This window comes from Candoia aspera, chromosome 2, assembly GCF_035149785.1.
Source record: "Candoia aspera isolate rCanAsp1 chromosome 2, rCanAsp1.hap2, whole genome shotgun sequence".
Classification (NCBI taxonomy): domain Eukaryota; kingdom Metazoa; phylum Chordata; class Lepidosauria; order Squamata; family Boidae; genus Candoia; species Candoia aspera.
This window is the reverse complement of record NC_086154.1, coordinates 186,541,520-186,556,119: the sequence shown is the minus strand read 5'-3', so window position 1 is coordinate 186,556,119 and position 14,600 is coordinate 186,541,520. Positions and strand designations below refer to the sequence as shown.

The 14,600-nt window shown below is 36.8% G+C and overlaps 1 protein-coding gene across 1 annotated transcript in view; it reads left to right on the top strand.

Moving 5' to 3' along the window:
- Positions 1 to 14,600, top strand: part of ADAMTSL1 (ADAMTS like 1) — a 588,401-nt gene that overhangs the window by 33,021 nt on the left and 540,780 nt on the right. The gene's annotated exons all lie outside the window — the stretch shown is intronic.

Here is a 14,600-nt window from a genome sequence, read left to right as displayed (position 1 = left end):
ATAAAAGAATTTTGTTCTGCATAGTAAGCATCTTGGAATACATCAATATTGCTTTAAAATGGGCCAGAAATATGATTAGATTTCAGTGCTGAAATGTGCCCAAGAAAAGATGTTCTCCTCTATTTTTTGTTAATGTATTTTCATTTGAATAAAATTCACTGCTTAACTGAAAAGCAGTGTTTGAATATACAGAACAAGTACATTTCCCTAAATATTCATTTGACAGTGAGATAATTTTATATTAAATGAAATATTATCTGTAAGCATGGCAGATAGACACAGACAGACAGACAGATATGTTTAGCAATTAGAATTAACAATTTGAAAAGCAATTGGCCTCAAGTTATAGAGTAGCTCTTCCTAACTTGAGTATTGTCATTTTAAAAATATTTTCATTCTATATTTCTTTTCTATAATTTTCATTTAGGGTAGGATTCAAATTTAATTGATATAAGTGGGAGGTTTTTTGGTGTTCTAATCTGATAATTCAAAGGCAGACAGGATATAATTGAAATGATGCTAAAACTGCTGATCTTAGGAAATGGTGGAGATTATATAGTTAAGTGCAGTTTTCAAACACTTGTTACTATGAGAGTTCAGTATTAATTTGATAATAAAGTTTTCATTTTATTCAAGATTTGTATCTTGATTTTGCATATTCTTTATTTCTTATGAAAACATGTTTCCTTTTATTTTACTGTAGTTGATATCCCAAACTTTCATAATCTGTTGTGTCTGAATTGAGCTATACTTTTGTTATCCCTAGGACAGAATACTACTTTGAACTTTATTTTGGGGTCTGCCTGAGCAATGCTTTAATATTTCAAGTATAATAGCAACTTTTGCTATAACCCTTTGACCAACCTCTGGACTCAATTCAATCTATTCTGTGATTTCTGATTAGCCTTTAATCCCATTTAAGATGTCAGCTCAGTTTATAATTGGCATGGGTAGGGGTGGGAAACTCATACAAATCCATATTAATTTCTTTCTTTCAAGATCAGTCATTACTTAAATTCACAATTAATGCATTGTAAGTTCTCATGAACTCCTGTATTTAACAATAAACCTTCAGCTGAATTATCATGAGCTGATGTTTGCTGTTAATTTGCTCCATATTTGCTTGAGGGTGATAAAACAAAGCAGAAATGGGAAATTTGTGTCCAAACCTCACAATAAATGGCAAAACTTTTCCACATAAATCATAGCAGATCTAGGGTAGTAGATTATCATCTTAAATTGTAACATACATTGTTTGGTTTTTCACTTATTGTGTTGTATAAACCCAGCCAGTCTGAATTATAAACTAGGAGTGAAACCAGTCAGTTGTGGATTAGGCAATAAACTGTGGTTAAGCATACTATAGTTTGATGTGATGAATGAACATAGCCTATCTTCTTTCACCCATGGAACGGGGAACCATTTGATTTGTCTTTTAGGCTAAAGATAGTTTTTCAGGAGCCCAAAATGTGCTCATTGGAGTGTTAATGCTACTTGCATATATGAATTTTAGAAAATATTTTCCAATATAATCCTATGAATCTGTTCCTGTAATGGACTGCAGATTGTTTGAGGTCTCTCTAAAGCAACTTCATGATTACCAGCCAATCTCTTTATTTCTGGTAGATGGTTACATATATAGAATTTACATTTTTACTAGAAAGTATTGTTTTTTTACGTTTTCTGTGCTTAGAAACCAATACAAATACAGTACGTTATGTCCTATACAGTAAAACTTATTTCTTGGGACCTGGATTTTTTTAGAACTGACATATTCTTGTGACTGACATGCTCTGATAGAGCATTAAAAATTAAATGCAAGACAGAAGCTCGCTAATTTGCAAAGGGATAGTAATTTTGTAAGAGAAAATACAGCCAGACTTTAGGTTTGCTGGAACAAACATCTCTGGAAACAAAAGCCAAAAGTGATTTTTCAGATATGTTACCTGAAGCCATGTTTAAAACCACAAAAATTCTGTTGTAAAATAAGAAGACATACAATCCTACTGCTGAAATAAGTTTTTTCCCCCCAAGAAAGTGGCTAAAATAATCAACTTGTTTGCATAATGTGCTTCTACAATTTGACTTGTCAGTCACCAGAAGGAACTGAGAAAAAGGTTTGTGTGGCATCTTATTTCTTTACTGCTTCCTAATTTTACTTGTTTGGGACAGCTGAGATTTTAACAGGCATAAAAAGAAATATAGTATGAATTGTAACATCCTTTTCCTCCCTTTTTGTGAAGAAACATATGGTACAAAATATATTTGTATTGGTTGTTGTGTAGATACTTAGTATTTCATCCTGAAACATGGAGGTTTATGTAGAAATAAATAGATCCAGTTTAGAAAGAGCAAGAAAAACAAAGTGCATGTATAATTCTATTCCCTCTATTAATAATGCTTTCTGTTACTGGAAATTATGAGATCTAGTTTATCCTGCAATGAGATGGAAGTGCAGGAAATCTCAAAATAGCATGTTCTTCCTCTGGCCTACCCAGTCCTCTGTCCCCTGAAAGGGGAGAAACCAGTGAGAAACATATTGGCCTTGTTCACACATTTCACTCAACCATGATGTGGTTGTTTAGCTTTGGCTTAGTGAATTGCATGAATCCAGTCATTGCAGTTTGTAAATTATGATTTATGATGCAGCACGTTGTGTGAACCCAATGAAATATGATTTATTTAACGAAGTATGGGTTAGTGAATTCAATATTTTGGAAGATTTTAAATCGTAATTATAAATGGTTATAGTTTGTATTATCATTAAAGATTAAGAGAGGTAGTTTGGTGTGGTGGCTTAGGTGCTGGGCTGGAAACTGGGAGTCGGCCAATCACTTCCTCTCAGCCAGGTCTACTTACAGGTTTGCTGTTGTGGGGAAAATAGGTGGGAGCATGAGGTATGCACACTGCCTTCAGTTCAGCAAAAAATAAAGGTGGGATAAAAATATGGTGGATGGATGGATGATAGATTTATCCAGCTTCATGTCTTTCTGATATAAGACCTAAAGCTTCCAAAGTGACCAAAAAGTCTTGGAGTTTTCTATCTCCCATTTTGTTGGTTTCCACTGGGTTTTGAAAAATCCACCAGGGTAAGTCATGGTTATTATTTGGATGGGAGGCCACTAGCAAATCCCAGGGCTAGAAGCTAGACTAGAAATTTGAGAAATATCAGAGAAGAAAGCAGTGGGAAACCACTTCTGTGACGTCCATGAAGTCACCAGGAGTTGAACCTGACTTGAAGGAGGCATTTTAAGAACAGTTCCTGCCATATTCTATTCCTCTTCTAAATTCATTTTGATTCAGGATGTAACTTATTCACTTTCATTTAATAAGCTTTAAATTTTCTGGTTAGATACATATAAACAAGGGCTTTGGCAATATTTCTCCATGATGCTTTCTTGCCAAATGGTTACAGAAAGAAAAACTGTATCAGTCAATGTAAATTATGAGTTTTTATACTTAGAGTATTAAACAGGTATCTTCATATCCAAACCTGCTGTAACTTGTGTTGCATATTGTATTATTACTATTTTACATTTTGTAGATGGACTTAATACCACATTAAATCCAGTATTGGAAATAAATACATCAAATGCATGTGTCTATAAGAAAGATATTCTTACTAAGTTTTATCTTCAACAACCCAATACCTTTTAGTTTATTGTAAATAAGTAAGCAACAATAACGTTTTCATAGATTAACAAGAGCTGCACAGTTAGGATGCAGTTAGTGTAAGAATTAATGCCAATAATAATAGTACTTCTGCTGTTGTTAATTCCAGCATCAGCCTTATTCTTATACTACTTATCTGCTTGTGTGTTTATTCACACAACCTGTCCTAACAGTCAGGAACCACGCTGAGACGAGGAATAAGTCTCTAGTGTTTTATTACTGCTACATTAGACAGAAAATCCTAACAAACTGAAGAAGCATGAGAAAACCCATACAGATAAACCCCAAAAGTCAAGGTGGGTCAGTTCTGTGTCTCTTTGAATGACTGCTCAATTCCTCACTACTATGCATGCGTTTTCTCCCCTGGATAGGGGCCCCCTCCTGCTCACCATCAGCGCTCATGACACAACCATAGATATAGGAATATACTTCTCAGGTCAAATTAAACCCCCGCTAAAATCCTGGCCTCTATTGACACTACACCTAATAAATGTGTTAGTATTTCAACTCCCAGTTTTATACAAGTGAACATCAAGGTAAGCCTGATCCATTTTCCAATTTGCTTTAAAGGGAAGAGTTTTACTTCCATTACTCGCGACTCCTGCTTGAAGAGCAGGTGGCAGTCGCGGCCAGGAGGGCCTTTGCAGATCTTTGGGTGGTGCGCCAGCTACCCCCATTCCTGGACCGAGATGCCCTCTGAACAGTCACTCATGCCCTTGTTATCTCTCATATAGACTACTGCAATGTGCTCTACATGGGGCTACCCTTGAAGAGCATTCGGAAGCTTTAGCTGGTCCAGAATGCGGCTGTGCAGACAGTTATCGGGGCTGTAAAATCAGTCCATGTGACACCACTGTTACGCGAGCTGCATTGGATACCAGTTTGCTTCCGGGTCCAATTCAAGGTGTTGGTGATCACCTTTAAAGCCCTACATGGCATGGGACCAGGGTAACTGAGGGACCGTCTCGTCCCCATAACATCGACCCATCCCACCCGGCTAGGCAAGGAGGGCAAGCTACGGACCCCGTCAGTAAAGGAATTTAATCTAGCGGGGTCCAGGAGGCGAGCCTTCTCTGCAGTGCCGCCTGCCCTTTGGAACATCTTGCCCCCGGAGTTGAGACAGATTTCCTCACTCTCGGACTTCCGGAAGAAACTGAAGACCTGGTTCTGCCGCCTTTCTTGGGAGGGGGAGAGTGATAGCTCCACCTGGGGATGGCTGGCGCCATAGCACCTTTTAGTGATTGTGTTCCATCTCCACTTGGATTTTACAGTTGTTTTTATGTATATTTGAATGGTAATTTTAGGTGGTTATGTTTTTAGTGTTATTTTATTGTAAACCGCCCAGAGTCCCCCATTGGGGGAGATGGGCGGTGATATAAATTTAATAATAATAATAATAATAATATACATTTTGAAGGTCATTTAGCTACTCCTCAACTGTAGTTGCAATATCCATTGGCACATGCCTATTAATTGCAAAATAATAAATTGTTTTGCCTTGGTACCTGCCTGCAAACTCTTTTCCAAGTGGTTGCTTTTTTTATAGACTGGAAATATTTTGTTACAGCTATAATGTGTTAGAATGATTATGAGAATAGATCCTTGTTGGACATAATAATTATAATGGTATCAGTGATGTACAGTTGTACAGCAGGAGTGATTCTGTTGCTATTACCTGTCCTTTATATCTAAAATTTATGAAGTGTGGTTAGTAGCTTTTAAAACTTTGAATGAACTCTTACTGTCAACATTAAAAAAAGAGATCAGATTGATGTTAAAGGAGGTAAACAAGAAATAAAAAGACAACAGCTATTGTGTTTATGTATGACTAAAAGATAGCAAGAAAAAGGACAAATGAAATTTCATGAACTAGGAAGACATCCCCTTAAAAATATTAATATGAGAGAATTTCTCCCATGTACCATCATCTTGAATTGTTGCGTACTTGAGCATTTCAGCCACATTGAATACTCTAGTTAATCCAGTATAAGGATGCTGATAATCAAAGGAGGAAACTGCCATTTTTTCCTATAGCTGGGATGCAAAGGAGTATATATGTTTAGGATTCCTAATATTATTTGTATTACATATTTTAAAAAACACAAGAAAGAAAAACAGAAAAAAGACTTTTTTTTAAAAAAAAGGAACAATAAATAAACAAAATTTTACGAGCATTTTAAGATGGAATGAAATAGAATTAAAAATTCAAAATAATATTAATTTTGTTCTACATACTTATGCATTTTATATCACATCTTTACAGTACATTGTTTTAAAAATCAAGTTTATATGCAATTATGAAAGATTATAACCAACCTTATAGGAATTATAAATCAAAATAAAGGTTAAAGTAATTTCTGTCTTAAAAAAATCTGTTCTTCTTTAGCAAATCAAAGAAAGACTTACGTTAGAAGAAACCTAAACTTTAGATTTGGTATGAGTCTGTATGTAGACTTATAATTCAAAAATAGTCTACAAATTGAATTCAATTCTGTATTGGTTTCTTTTTTAAATATGAGGTATTTTGGACGCCGAAGCATACTCCACATCTTAATTTACTATTTTTCTATAGACAGAATTATATGTGATTTCCAGTAGGGAGGATAAAGTGTCCTGGTCACTATTACCATATACCAGGCTAATTCAGTATAAATCTTTTGGACAGTTAGGCGAGACACATATTGAGGCAATGTTGGTTGACTATCTTTGGGAGTGTTTTTATATATCATGTTCTTTTCTAATACTTCTGTTGAATAATTGAGTTTGTTCAACAAAATGCTCAGCATTAAACCTGCCAAGAAACTACTGAATGAGCAGGTACACTACCTAATGGGGTGGTAATGATATATTTTATATAGGTGTTGTGTAGACTCAAATCAAATATACACAGTACGTATATTAAAGGTATCATTACCATCCATAAGGTATTGTACCCAGATCAAACACATTTATCAAGCTTCTCAGAGCTTACAGGTGAGATTATGTCTAAATTAGAGAAACTAAAATGTTCACTATTTGTAGCCTGTACCACTGCTGAATTATTCATGTCCATATAGATGAATGAATTTGTAGAAAATGAGAGTCAATTTGCATGCTAGAATAAACAATAAGACTTCTATGTTAAATCTAAAGGATACTCGATGTAAGAATACAAAGAAAAATAAACTGTTAGGATCAATTACGGCTGATCGGTTCAACGCAGAGCCATAATTAAATCAACTTTGTATCTGGGATGAATAGTAAAATAGCCAAGATGACTTCCATGGGCAAGCTCCTTCTAATCAACCTGATATAATAGCCTTAGTTGGAATTATAGCATATTGTGCCATATCAAGAAGGAGTGAACACTGTTGCTCACTGACTTTACAAACCGTCTGATTTTAAGTCATTGGATAAAGAACGAAGAACCAGCACTAAAGATGTTCTTTCACCTAAAAGCACCACAGTTTTAAAGTGGTCTTTAAATACCCAACAAATCCTCTGGTGAAACTAGATAAATGCTTGTTTTTACTCATTTGATAAGCTCTTGTTAAGGCCTGGATATACACAGCAAATTTATCTTTCAAGAGAGAGACACCAACTCAGAGGTGTTGGAATATAAATACTTCTCTGTTATTCAAATGTTATATTCTGGTTGAAACCTTCACTTTTGTACTTTTTCACCCTCCTATCTTAGCTAAAAGATATCTTGTTGAACTGCTACATGTAGATGGTCTTGCGACCTTAGCTAGTGTGAGAAGAGTTTTACATAAACTTACATACACTTCTTCTAAATCATATTTGAAGTGTGCACAACCTAATAATTTATCTCAAAGCCAAATCATGTTAGTAAATATTAACAGATTTGGAGGGCTGGGATGTGTGCACGTGTATTAATAAAAAAGTATCCTTAATGATAAGTTATATGTATGATATAAAAGGAAGATAGAATATGAAAAATTCTAATTGATCTTTCAAATGTTTAATGTCTAGCATAACTTTAATCAGTGTGTATGTGTAAACCACATGCATATGGAAACATTTGTTTTTAATTATTAAGCTTTACCTGAAGAAATTTTCCTAAAGAGCAACAAATATTTTAAAATAATATAGAATTAGAATTAGCACTTGTCAGTTTTTTTAATAAAATGATCTTGATATGAAGTGTTCTCTTATTACAAAAATATCAAATGTTAATTATATCAAGACTTCTAGCTGATTTTGCCAGACTTCACCTGTGTACTATTTCTTTAAATTCTGGAATTTTGGAAGCACCATGAGCTAATTTTAGAGTGTATTTTCCTGTGGAAACATTGACTGTTAAGACAGCAGGAAATGGTATGTCAAGAGCCAATGACTAGAAGGATGGAGAAACAGATATGAAATCTTTATATAAATAGTGTGAAAGTTGCATATAAATGGTAATGCCTGCCATGCAAATTCTTGATCTAAGCTAAACAGTTTATTTCATGTTGACCTTGGTGCAACTGCTTTTCACAGTTAAATTATTCTAAACAGAATAGTTGTAGCATACACAAAACTGAGAGATTAATCTCTAACTATAAATAATATTTTTAATACATTTTCTGCTGTGGCTTTGGCATTCTAGTATGGTTTAGGAAGTAACAGTCATGAGTGACATTCTCTTGCAAACATCGGCTTGCTAATCTTAGTAAAATTTATCAGTTCCTCTTTTATTCACTATACTTGCTAATAATTATTATTGTACTTTGTTTAACCTACCTGAACCACAGTGAAGCTTCTGTGTAATATGAGGATTTTGAGGCCTTTCAGAGAAGTCAAACAACTATTGTACTTTATTAATTTCAAAGCTGTGGTCTCTCACTCAAACACAGTAGTTCTAAAATTCTTCTTCTTTATGGTGAGAATAGCTTTTACTTAATCTTTACAGATTCCATCATATAGGCACACCTCTTGGTACTTCCATACTGTGTAGCAGTTTCCTCCATAAGATTCTATGATTGCTTCCCTGAGAGCCTGAGAACACCCACATTTATAGAGATTTCATGCAGCAGAATAAATTTTCTAAATAAATTTTTTGAAAAGGAGTGGAAATGTGAATCAGCTTTCTGCTTGAAGGTTCTTCATCAAGCTCACACTTGGATAAGGAAAAAGTGAGGAAAAGATTGGCTGACAAACAGAGGAAAGAATCACATTCTATATTTTTTCTATCTTATTGCTTTCCTTGTCTGGTTAAATAAAACAAGAAATTCAGTCAGCAAAATGATAACTCCTTCTGTAAACTTAAGATACCCTTTGGAGCTTTGACTTAATTGTCTGGAAGCCTAAAATATTAGAGAAATTTCACCATTTCAGCTCAGAAAGTATTTTTTTAATAGCACTGACAAAGGAAACAATTATTCATATTTGTCCTGTCCAAGGTGCTGTGAGCAAAAAGGCCTGTGCTGATAAGCCAGGGTTGGGGGCATAAAAGGCACTTGCAGCAGAAGGAAGCCAACAAGGAGAGTCATCATTCAGTATGGTGTTCGAGGTAGTAGATGCGGTACCATAAATCTGGTGGAGCAGGAGAATGATATAATCAAGAAATAGGTCAAGGTCCAGAAGTTCAGGCAAAAAAGCTGAATCAGTGTTCTGCACATATACAAAGAGACACTGTAACAGATGTTTCAAGCATGTAACTTCTCCCCAAGGCAGCAGACTCTAACTCAGGCCAGGTTCATAAACCCTTAATGGAACATTATATTCAGCAGTACTTGATCCTAACAGAAAATCTGGACTCTTGAGTAAGTCTTATTCCTAAGAAACCCAGCCTTGAATGGCTGGACTTCTGTTACTTTATCACCCAGTGATAATCCCATTCTTATAAACCTGGTTGTGCTGCATCTTTTCTCCCCACAAGGGGATTCTAATAAGGGAGTCCTGACATCACCTCAGGTGTTCCCATCTAAGGTTTAGTTGTACTCCAGGTACCTATCAGCCTCTTGTTTGGTCCTTAATCTAATAGTATATGGGCATTTATTTGAACCCTTTTTAGTCTCTTTTTAGTAGAGCAAAGATGCCATATTCCCCAACAGAAAGTTTTTGGAGCATAGTCAGTGACTAAGGAGTTTTTTAGTCTATTTATATTACTGTGATAAGGGGTTCTTTAGTAAGATCACTTATTTATGTCCAAGAATTTATGTCAAAAGAATTCATTTTCCTCCTTTGGTCCACTTCCAAAATATTCATAGAGAATACATATCTTGTTTGAGCCTCTCAATGTTTAGAGCAACATTCCTGTATTAAGTGCTCTCAAACTCTCAGAATTATCAGAGAAAAACACATCAGAAACACATCTGGGAGGGCACTAGAGTAGAGAAGGCTGGTCTACAGTATAAGGAGAATGTAAAGTATAGTTGTTCTAAAGAGAAGTACATAACCCTGATCAACTCTTTGATAGATCATAGGTACTATGATAGTACTTCAGTGTTTTATGCCTTAATCTTTTAGATAAGTTCCTGAATGTATCTGGAGGACCAATCCCTGGAAATATATTTGGAAGGCAGATAGATGGCCATATATGCATTTTATCACCACTCAGTTCAAATGAACTGAGAAGTATCCATAGAAATGGATCTTGGTGAAAAATTCTGTAGAGAGTAGCAGAATTTTTTTTTAAAGCCCTTAAAAATTCACCTCTTTACTAGTGTATCCCATGTGACCCGTCATGTAGGATAGTGAAAAGAAATGCAGATGTTGGCTTTTGTATTTATTGTCCTTGGAACAGGAGGAAATATTGCTGCTATATATTGCCTGGCCCTAGAAGGCAATATAGGGCAGCAATAAAACTTTCTTACTGGAACTCTTGAGAAAATCAGTGTCAATTTTTCTTCCTTCCTGCCATCTTGGCAAGCTAACTAAAGTTAAAGAATTCTTAGTTTCTTAGCTTTTTTATTTCACTGTCCAATTTCTACGTGTTATTCACATAATTGTTTTCCACAGACTTTTCAGCAAAGTTTTCAAGAGAGACCCCTCTCTTGGGAGGAAATTTTTAACCTTGATCTTACAATGTTATTCCATCAAGACTAACTTTGCATGTGACCAAGTTATTCTGTTTTCCAGGAAAATGGAGGTTTATAGGTTAGATCAGGATTTCTCAACCAGGGTTCTGTGGCACCCTAGGGTTCCGTAAGAGGTCATTAGGGGTTCCCTGGGATATCATGATGTATCATGAAAAAGTATTTTAAATTTGGACAACTTCACATTAAAGAGGCAAGTTTCATTCTTTATTTTTAGTTTAAGAACACTGTTAATGCATATATACAGGCCTACACATGAAACAAATATATAATTTTGTAACTTCTGGCCTCTATTTGAGCCTGAATGTGCATGGGTTCCCCGAGGCCTGAAAAATATTTCAAGGGTTCCTCCAGGGTCAGAAGGTTGAGAAAGGCTGGGTTAGATAATAGTAACATCTCTAACCTTAAAAACATACACACTACAAGAAACAAGACTAGCACATTTAGACATGAAAGAAAAAGTGGTTTGGGATGTTGAAAGCTGCTCCTTGTTTAAAATCAAATTTGCAGAGTAGATTGTTGTAACATAGTCTTTTCATTTACAACATGCCTCTGTAAGTCTCTTTTTCTAGCCATTGTAAGTCACTTCTGACGAGTGAATGTTCTGTTTAAGAGCCAGATTCCACTCCAGTTTCCATCCACACTCTCAAATAAGAACAGTTATTCTCATTTGCCTCTCCTCAGTTACTGTTGTGTGGGGTTTTTTTCCTTCAATGACTCTAAGTAAAAGGAGCTAAGTATTATACACAAATGCTGCTTTCTTTGACACCATCTGGAAAACTACTCTTGTACAACTTAAACATGGGTAGGCGGGAAGTCTGCTTGATACAATTCTATGTCCAAAGCTATTTTAGAAATATAGAACATCCATCTGAAATTTAAGAATGAAGGTGAAGGCTAGATTGTGTTTAATGGGGTGCTCTTGTTTAAAGCAGTATTTATTTTTTGGAATCTCTGTTATAAATAATGTATTACTAACCTATTATGTACTAGCCATCTAGGATTCTGCCAGCTTTGAACTGTTGACAATGCCCTACAGAATTCTGAAATCATTTTTAGTTGTTTAAGTGTTTTTCTGTAATTGCTTTCAAAGAAATAGTAATTCAAACAAATTCAACTTAATTCATGACAGTTTTAAGTTGGTAAAGATCTTTGTTTTGAGAACTGACGCATTGAAGATTGAATAGGGTAGTTACAGACTTAATTATCTCAGTCATGACTGGCTTCTTCCATTCTACCCTTGTATAGAGGTATCAAAGCACAGAAACAAGATGGAAAAGTTAAAAAAACAAACAGTTTTTAAAAATCCCAAAGTTTTTTTATTTTCCCAAACATAAAAACATGAAAAATAGATGATGAAATGTTTCCCAATATTTTATTTTTAACTGATAAACAAATACATGTATATTGCTAACTAACTCACAAAATTACTTCTAACAATTAAATAGTGTGAAGACTTGAAATATGTACTGTATGCATGTATGGGTCAGTGATGGTGAACCTTTTGGGCTCAGCGTGTCAAAAATTTGGAAAATGCCTAACTTGACTCTGTTGGTGTGTCATATTCCCCCCACCCAAACAAAACAAACAATTCTTCACATGTTCATTTATTTTTAAAAAATACAATCCAGGCAGCCAAAAGGGCAGAGATGGGGGGGGAAATAGGTGGGTGGGGGGAGTTGCAGTGCCTTTTGTTCATTCCTTTGGCTAGATGTCACAGTCGCATAGGGTTTCCTTCACAACGTCTTTGTAGCTCTTGTGTAGCCAACCTTGAGGTCTCTTACTAGTCTCAAGTTTACTATACAGCAACTGGTGAGGCATACAGTGGTCATTCATTCTGATGACGTGTCCCACCCACCTCATCTGACTCAATGCTGGTAGGCTCTGTGCGATCCAAGACCTCCAGGTCTTTCCAATAAATGCCAAGGATGGAGCGGAGAGTACATATACGGAATTTCACTGCTTCCTGTAATGAAGCCACATCTGCAAGCCTAGCCTCACTGAGTGCAGTCTCACTGAGTGCAGCGATGTCAATGCTATAATAGATAAGTTTGGCTGTTCGTCTTTCAGGCCTTGACACCCTGTCTCTATCCTGCAAGGTGAGGATGTTCCAGTGTCATGAGTAAGGATGGCGAGCAGGGGGCTCCCATCCAGACTGTCAAGCGCATGCGTAGCACTGAGGAATTGGTCAGCCATTCAAAGCGACACAGATCGGGACCGCCTTAACCTTTGGGGTTTATATGTCTGGGTTTTCCCACGCTTCTTCAGTTTGTTAGGATTCCTGTTAAGTACTAGCAATAAATATTAGAGACCAGTTCCTTGTCTCAGTGTGTTTCCTGGCTGTTAGGACATCAAGGCTCCGAAGATTTCTTTGATTTGTTTTTCCTGATAGTCAACCGCTAAAGACATGATCTTCCAGCCACGGTTAGCTAGCCAGATGTTGTGGGGCAGGCAACATCTGGCTAGCTAACCATGGTTTAGGGTACCATTTCTAACCCCCTCCCTCATGTGAGGGTGGGCAGTGCTATCCTATCAAGGGCTGCCCAGTTGGCCTGGATGATGCCGGACTTCTCTGCTGCCCCCAGTACTGAGACAAACGACTAGTGGTCCAAAGGCTGCCTACATGCAGGTTTGTGACTGCAACTGCGAGTGGTCATCTCCACCTGTTGCTTTGCCACTCCCCCATTGCCTCAGGACCTTTTTTTTTTTTTTAAAAAATCAGACTGAGATGAAATTGCACAACAGAAGCCTATGCGTGATGGAGTTTTAAGTGGAACAGCCGTTGCACAGGGGCAATCCCACTTTCTCAGCAGAAGAGACCTTAATCCAGTGATACGGAGAACTGTTATGGCTAGAGATGTAGCTGCAGTAGATGACCAGGACGTCTCCTGCTGCAGTAGATGACCAGGATGTCTAAGTGTCTTGTGTTCTTGGTGCTCCACAGCACCTGCTGGGCCTGCCTTCTTGACCATTGGACTGTTGATCAGTCTCCTCCACTCAATCTGCCAGAGCCAGAATTCACACACTGGGATACACAGATCCCCTGCCTCACTGAGGGGCAAAGACCCATAGGCTACCCTCACCTGGTTTCACCCATCTGCCAAGATAGTTTACCAGGGTGTGGCCGCTGCATGTGTTACAGCTACTTGGAGCCACAGGTGATTGCTGAGCACCAGGTGGGGACCAAAGGAGAATGAGCAGCCCTAAAAAGGGCATGGCAGGCCCCTCCACCAGAGGTGCTACCCTTCCCTGGGCACCCCATATACCCTTATTGTTTTATAATTCATAATTATATAGTACAACTTTCAAATGCAAGGACAAGAATGCATTTCATCCTTCATGGGGCACTTACGAGAACTGAGTGTCCTCCTTTTTTCCCCTGGGCTTGCTTTTCTTGTTGACTTTTTGATCAAAAAGTTACTATTCCTATATTGTCACACTGGCTGCACCATCTGTAGAAAGTGCCTCAAAATGAGCATTGCATGTATGTTTAGTTCCCCTTTTCAATAAAACAAAACAGAATTTCTGAAAATGTTAAATCTCTTATCTTGTTGCATTGATTTTCAGCAGGCATACTGTAATTTTACTATTAGGACTACACAGTGCACTTTACATAGGGCTGTCTTTGAAGACCATTCAGAAACTGCAGTTGATGCATAATGCAGTGTCTTGTATTTTGGTGAGTGTGCACTGCTATGAATATTTTTACAGGCCCTGCATTGGCTTCCAACAGGATACTGGGAAGAATTTCAAAGTGATGGTTTGACCTATAAAGTCCTTTATAGCTTGGCACTTAGGTATTTGCAGGACCATTGTTTTTTTTCAACTAGTATCTTGCCACTTGATAGGTGCTTCCAGAGGGGAGCTTCTTGTGATTCCCCACTTTCAAGGACTATGGGGTGTTGAGGC